The sequence below is a fragment of the Perognathus longimembris genome, chromosome 28 (assembly GCF_023159225.1).
Source record: "Perognathus longimembris pacificus isolate PPM17 chromosome 28, ASM2315922v1, whole genome shotgun sequence".
Classification (NCBI taxonomy): domain Eukaryota; kingdom Metazoa; phylum Chordata; class Mammalia; order Rodentia; family Heteromyidae; genus Perognathus; species Perognathus longimembris.
In genome coordinates, this window is record NC_063188.1 from 22,875,619 (window position 1) to 22,883,123 (window position 7,505).

A 7,505-nucleotide genomic window follows, 5' to 3' on the forward strand; every position below is an offset into this window, starting at 1 on the left:
TAACAAACAGTACAAGAAATGTATCCAATGCCTAACGTGTGAAACTGTAACCTCTCTGTACATCAGTTTTACAATAAAAACTTAAAAAAAACAAAAACAAAAATATAGAATATCATTACACTTATTTTTAAATAAGATATAATGTTAATATAAATAACATGCTTTATTAAATATAGCTATGTTCTAAAAACATATATATTGTAGTTGTTTCTACAACATAACTATATTCATGAGAATGAAAAAGAAAGAAAATCGCTAACAATTAAATTGTCTTCAGTATATCCTAGATTGCTGAATTGTTACATCGAAGCCAGAAATATTTGTTACCTAGGAATTAGGAAGACTGCATAAGTAGGTGGTATGCGATTGAGAGGAAAAGAGATGTGGCTTGATTTCAGACACTTTGAAATTCCTATTCAACAGTCACAATTCAGTGTTATATAACATAGCAGTCAGAACTCAAATTCTAAATTAATAGTAAGGAGTGGAAGAATAATGTTATTCCTGGGATCTTTGTCCCTACTTTTTCTGTTATTGTAAATTAAACACATTCTCCTAATATTATCACTTTCTAAGATTTGAACTTGTGGCTCATTTATATGGTGTTAATATATTATGTATTGTTAATACATTATTATGCTTCAAACAGTCATAAGTAAAAACAATAAAATTATAAAGGATAAGATCAAAACTAACAGTCACCTTTATCAATATAGGCACCTTTTTTCTTTATTCTATGTTTCACATGTTTTCCTCAGAACTGCTCTCTAACTTCTGGTGATTTCTGAGAATAGTTTCTACAGGACTAGCTAGTCTTATTTCCCAAACTCAGTACTTTCCAGGACATCCAGTTGTATTAACATCCATATTCAAATTCCTGTCCAAGTCCTCTTGATAATACAATGCAGCATCAATACTTTCTTTGAGAATAAGAAAAACAATGTTGTGAGAGACCTTGAAGAGGGTTTTAGCTGAGCACAAAGAGAAAACATCATAAATGTGAATCATTAATAGAACAATACAAGGAAGGATGTAATCAAGCGTTAACGAATTTCATACAAATAATAAAGACTGGGAGAAAATGCAAAAGTACTGTGAGGCAACATTCTAAAAGTGTTAGGAAAATGTACAGGTTGTGGTTGGTGTTACATGTACAGGAAAGATGCAAACTGAGAAATGAATTGACAATTTTTTAAATAAATTTTTAGGTTGATTTTAACACCGTGGAGCCAGGAACTGGATTAAATGTCACCTACCACTATCCAATTGGAATGAGCAGAAAAGAGATTCCATTCCAATGGGGAGTGCACATATTTGAAAGTTTTCCGACCCATTTTATTATGTTTATTTTTTTACTTTAAAGTTAAATAAAAAGCCCAACCTAATTCACACAACTCAGCTGTCTATGCCAGAACCAACCAGTTAAGATAATATGTTTATTTCTCTATATTTTAATTTTGTTTGATTCAAGGTGGCTTTCACGTCTACTTGCTTTTTATTTCCAATTTCAAGGACTTTAACAGTGAGCCTATTGTATACCAGACATTGTGCTAGGCAAATTCATGTGTTCACTCAATGCTTAGAACATTACAATGGAGGAAAAATTTTCCCCTCATATAGAAGAAATGAAACTGTGTGTCCAAAGGATTGAAGGTTTCCCAAAATTATGTAGTCACTAATAAGACATAGTTTTTTAAATTATGTAGAAAGGAGATTTACCTTTATGGCACAGTATTATTCATTTTGCCACTGCAATAATTTAGTTTTATTTGTCTAATAGATACGCAACAATATTTGTTGAGATGAACAGATGAATTAGAATTGCTTACTTTGTAAGTGTTGAGCACTGCCCTCAGCTTTGGAGTGCAGCTGTGAATTATTTGAGAAAAATCTCTCACCTGATATAGTTCATATTTCTGTGGATGAGGAAGACAATAGAAAGATGATGAAATGCAAAATCATGTATTTTTGGAAAACGTAATAAGTTGTATGGCAAAAAGGAAATGAAGAGTAGAATATTTTTTCAATTCTGCAGAACCTATATTCCCTTTTTATAACAAAAACTTATATTTACCTCTCCCCAAATGAAATTGTTTATAAAACCTTGGTCTATACATAACTACAAAACAAATTGTCCCATATATGTCCCAGAGGATAAATAAAAATAAAGTAATGGCTAATAAACAGTCTATAACTCAGTATATAATACTTGAGTATGACTGTACTAGATGAACTGAAGCTATCAAATACTTGGAATCACCACTAATATGGCAGGTATAAATTCAAACTGATAGGAGAGTATTTTATTAAACCTAAAGTATCACTTTCCAAATGGTAATCCTTAGTAATTAAGTCAAACAAAAATTATTACCCTATCCCCCATTAACATGATAATTACTTTCCTATAATATTCACTGTCTATTAAACCATACTACAAAACTCAGTAGGTTCCAGGAGTAGATAGTTTTGTACACGTTTCCCACCAAAATGACTAAATATAACCAGAAATCAAATAGTAGGTAAAGCAATGCTTTGTCGTATAGGTCTGTCCCATATGTTGCAAAATAACTTGTTTTCTTAGATTCCATCCACAAAATCAAAGTCAACCTTCAATCAAGGAATACATTCTTAAGCCATTTCTCAAATGTCCATTAAAGGGTGATATGGCCTCCATTAAGAACATGGGCTTCAATGTCCAAATGAATCAAGAAAATATGGTATATATGTACAGTAGAATTTTACTAATACATAAACAATAATAATATAATGTCATTTGCAAGGAAATGGATGGACTTGGAAAAAGTTAGGTTGAGGTAAGTCAGTCTCAGATACACAAAGGGTATATGTTTTCTCTCATATGTGAAAATTAGATCCAAACTTTAAATATATATATTTATAAATATATAAATATATATATGTGTATGTGTGTACATGTATTCTGTATAACTATGTATCTCTATATATGTATACATAGATATATACATATATACAAATACAGAATCACATGTATGTATACATAAACATATGTAAGGGAGGATTCCAATGGTGTCACTTCTCTGAACGACTATCTTTCAGTTTAAAAAACAAATACCAAAAATCTGGAACATATGTTTTCTGGAGAAGGTTGCAGTCAAAGAGAGGGGGCAGATGAATGGAGAGAGGAAAGATGGGAAAATGAATAGATGGCAAATATTTTCCTTCATACTGTATATTTTCTTTTCATTTTGATGACTTTTTTCTTAGATGGGTAGAAGTTCTCTGACCTGATGCAATTCCATTTATCAATTCTTGCTCTTATTTCCTGAGCGATTGGAATCGTTTTCGAAAAGTTATATATCTATTTTTTCTTACATTGTCCTACAGTAGTTTCAAAGTTTTAGTTCTTTGTACATGAAGTTTTTCATCCATTTTGAATTTTTTTGTGTGCCAAGAGAGAAATAGAGATCTATTTTTCACTCTTGTATCTGTAGAAAGTTTTTGAACACCATTTTTTGAGGTTGATTTTTTTTCTAAAATGTTCTGTGTTTTTGTCTTTTTGTTTTTCATCAAACTTATGTAACTGTGTTTGATTATTTCTAGGTCTTCTATTCTATTGGTCTACATGTCTGTTTTGTGCCATATCACGCTACTTTTTTTGCTCTGCATTATAATTTGATGTCCTGATATATAATACCTTCAGTATTGCTATTTTTCCTCTGGATTATTTCGTGTATAAGGGTCTCTTCTGTTTCCATATGAATTTTATAGTTTCTGCAAAGAATATCATTTATAATTTGATGGGGATTGGATTGAACATGTAGATTTATTTGCATAGCATGGTCTTTTAGTGACATTAATTCTTCCAGTCCATGAGCATGCAAAACCGTTCCATATTTTTATGTCTTTCTGTTTCTTGTCTTCCTTCCTTCCTTCCTTCCTTCCTTCCTTCCTTCCTTCCTTCCTTCCTTCCTTCTTTCCTTTCTTCTCTTTCCCTCTCTCTCTTTCTTTCTCTCTTTCTCTCTCTTGCCTCTTTCTTTATTCTTTCTTTTGAGTGACTAATTGGAGATAATAGTCTCAGGGGACTTTTCTGCCTGGGCCGGCTCCAAACAGAAATCCTCAGATCTCAGCCTCCTGAGTAGCTAGGATTACAGGAGTGAGCCACTGGAGCCTAGCTTATGATGTTTTTGTATGGGGGCTAACTTGCTGAAAGTGTTTTTTAGACCTAAGAAGTTTTGGTAGCAACTTTTAAGCTCTTTTATGTATGTAAAAAATTTCACAAATTTTCCTGTAAGAGTAAGAGTGGAAATGTTCAACACTATTTCATTTATAAACCCTTGAAAAAACTACAAATTGAAGGAACATAAAAAGGCTATACTTGACAAATTGATAGCCAACACTGTATATAATGGGGGAAATTGGAATCATTTTATGAGAAAGAAATCATATTTTGTAAGAAGTCATATCCAAATAATTAGAATTTTTTTTGCCAGTCCTGGGGCTTGAACTCAGGGCCTGAGCACTGTCCCTGGCTTCTTTTTGCTCAAGGCTAGCACTTTACCACTCGAGCAACAGTGCCACTTCTGGCTTTTTCTGTTTTTGTGGTGCTAAGGAATCAAACCCAGGGCTTCATGCATGCTAGGCAAGCACTCTACCGCTAATCCACATTCCCATCCCTAATTAGAATATTTTTAAACTCAAAAGTATGAAAACATAAAAATGAAAATGGAAAAATATCTGAGGGAAAAGTGTTTACTATAGGATAATGAAGTATTTTTAATACAAATTACAGCAAAACAATAACATGTAAAGTTAGTGTTAAAAATTAACACATCAATTTGATAACATACTTTCTTAGTTATACAATTTAGAAGTATAAAAATAACAGTAGCTATTTTATCCCATTTAATTTTGTGCCTAATTTTCTGAGTCTGTTAATGTAAGTCTAACTAATTCTAACTTGCATCCACACTTTCCAAAGTTGTTTATGTGTATAATAATACAGTACAGAACAATTCTACCTTATTATCTAATGAATGCCCAAACCACATGTTTATTAATGAGAAATAAGGAAAGTTTGACCTGTAGGTATTATATAATTCAGGATGTGCATTGGGGAAAGGGCTATTTCAGATAAGACATTTACATTTATGAAAGACAAGATAAAATACTGGCTTGGTATTTAAAATCATTAAGCTGAAATAAATGGCCTTGTCCTTTGATTATATAGCCAAGGCTGAATTCTTAATATAAATATTAAATCGGTCATTAATAAAATTTTAAATACTGACATGTATAGAAGTCACCATAGTCATATTGCTAGAGTTATACTTTGGCAAGTATCCTAGAGAACTGTTTTGTGTTCTGTAGGAAGGAATTAGTCATTTCTCTGTTTAGAGGTGCTGTGATTTTGGTTAGTGATGAGACAACTTTTAGGGAAGAGTACTTACATTACTAGTACAGTACTAGCCCAACAAATTGTTTCTGTGTCCATTTTCAGATTTTAACTGATTACAACACAGCAAATGTTACAAATATATCTGTGTATTGCTTAATATTTACTACAAGAATAGTAAACACTTGATTATAATGTGTATTAATTTTAAATGCCTCTTAACTTAGTTTACTAGTATTTTGTTAGGAAGTTTGCATGAATAGTTATAGTGATTTGGTCTGTTATTTTCTTGCTGTATATCGAAGCTATAGCTTTGGCATGACAGTTAAAGTTATCTCATGAAATTTGAGGAAATCCCTTTCTCATCAAGCTTTTGGAAGAATATGAAATTGGTATCACTTCTTTTAATGCATATTTTATACATGATAAAATATTATATCAAATTTAAATTGCCACTAAAAGTGTGCAATTCAAAGGTATGAAATATAGTCACAATGTAGTATTACCAACTATTACCAATATGAATCTCCATTATTTACTCAATTAATGGAAACTCTTTAACCAGTAAGTACTAGCTCCATATTTCTATCTCCTTCTGTTATCTTAAAACCAAGTCTACTTTCTGGTTCTATGAGTTTTCTTATTCTAAGTAAACTATGTTAATATAGTGTTTGTCTTTTATGACTATTCTCTTTCACTTAGCATAATGTCCTAAAGGCTCATCCAAGTAGCATGTTTAAGAATGATGTTCTCTTTTAAAGGCTGAATGATATTCCCCACTATTTATGTGCCACGTTTTCTTAGATATGGGCACTTTCATTATTTATATCGTCTGAAGAATACTGAGACATATGTGAGTGTTCAAATTTACATTTAAATACTTTATTTTAATTCCTTGGTGGAACACAACCAGAAGTAGAGTTACTGGATTAGAAGGTGAAACTGTTTTTAAGTTTTGAGTAAGTACTGTTTCATAACACCTCAACAATTTATTTCCACCAGCAATGGAGGATTCCAATTTCTCCACATTCTAAAATTTTATATGTGTCTAAAAATTCTTAGCAAAAGCTAGACAATGGGACTTATTATGGGATGATGCAGTATTGATATCTCTGATTACATTGAAAGAGTGATTGAAATCATGAGGAGAAATATAAATCAAGAGAAAGGACCCACAAGACTAAGGAACTAAACCAATAGGAAGAAACCATTTGATAGCGGGGATATTTATACCACATTGTGAACATTATGAATGCCATTAAACTATACATTGGAAATGTTTAAATAGTAAAATTTTATCCTCAAAATATTTTCAAAAGGAAGATGTGGTACCAATTATAGTGGACTCGGAAAGTATCCTCTTATAGTTTTAGAGTAATTGGGATATAGAAAAATTTTGTCTTTGTAGTTTAGAGCTGGTTAAAAAAGGGGGTAAGCCTCCAGACCCCTATCTCTGCATATCTTTCTGTTATAAGTTAAAGCAGGTGCAGAAGGTGCATCACAGTTACTATTGAATGCCATAGTTGCAGGTCTTTGCTCAACGCAACTAACCACACCTGCCATTTTTGTTTACCTTGTTTTGTTTTTCCAGGATGTTCCTAGGCTGATGGTCTTCTGAGAGTAGAGCATGGGTACCCACAGCTAAATGAGCATCTCCAGCTAGTATCTGCTGCATATGGACTTACTTATAACCTGGTTCTCCTGATAGTCACACACCTAGCATAGATTTCACTTGATCGTTATTTTACATTGTGTATCTTTTCACTATTTTGTTGCCAACAATTCTGTATCTTTACATTTTAGATATTTCGATTATAAATAGCAAATTTTGAGGTTTTGAGTGCCATCTCTTCTCTGTAACATTTTCATTGAAAATACACGATTGTAGGGAACTCTAGATGTGAGCTGTGGGATCAGGAAAGGATTAAGAGGTTGGAATGCCACCTCATCATTACTTAGAAGGGTGATAGCTGGGCACTGGGATGGTCAAAACAGGCAAGGCAAGATAAGTTTCTATTACTTACTAATAATAGTTACTTTAAGTTACTATGTCTAAGTTACTATTAGCTGGATCTGATGATGTCTAAGTCACAGTTGACTGGGCCCTATGACACTTGAGACAATGGGAGTAAGA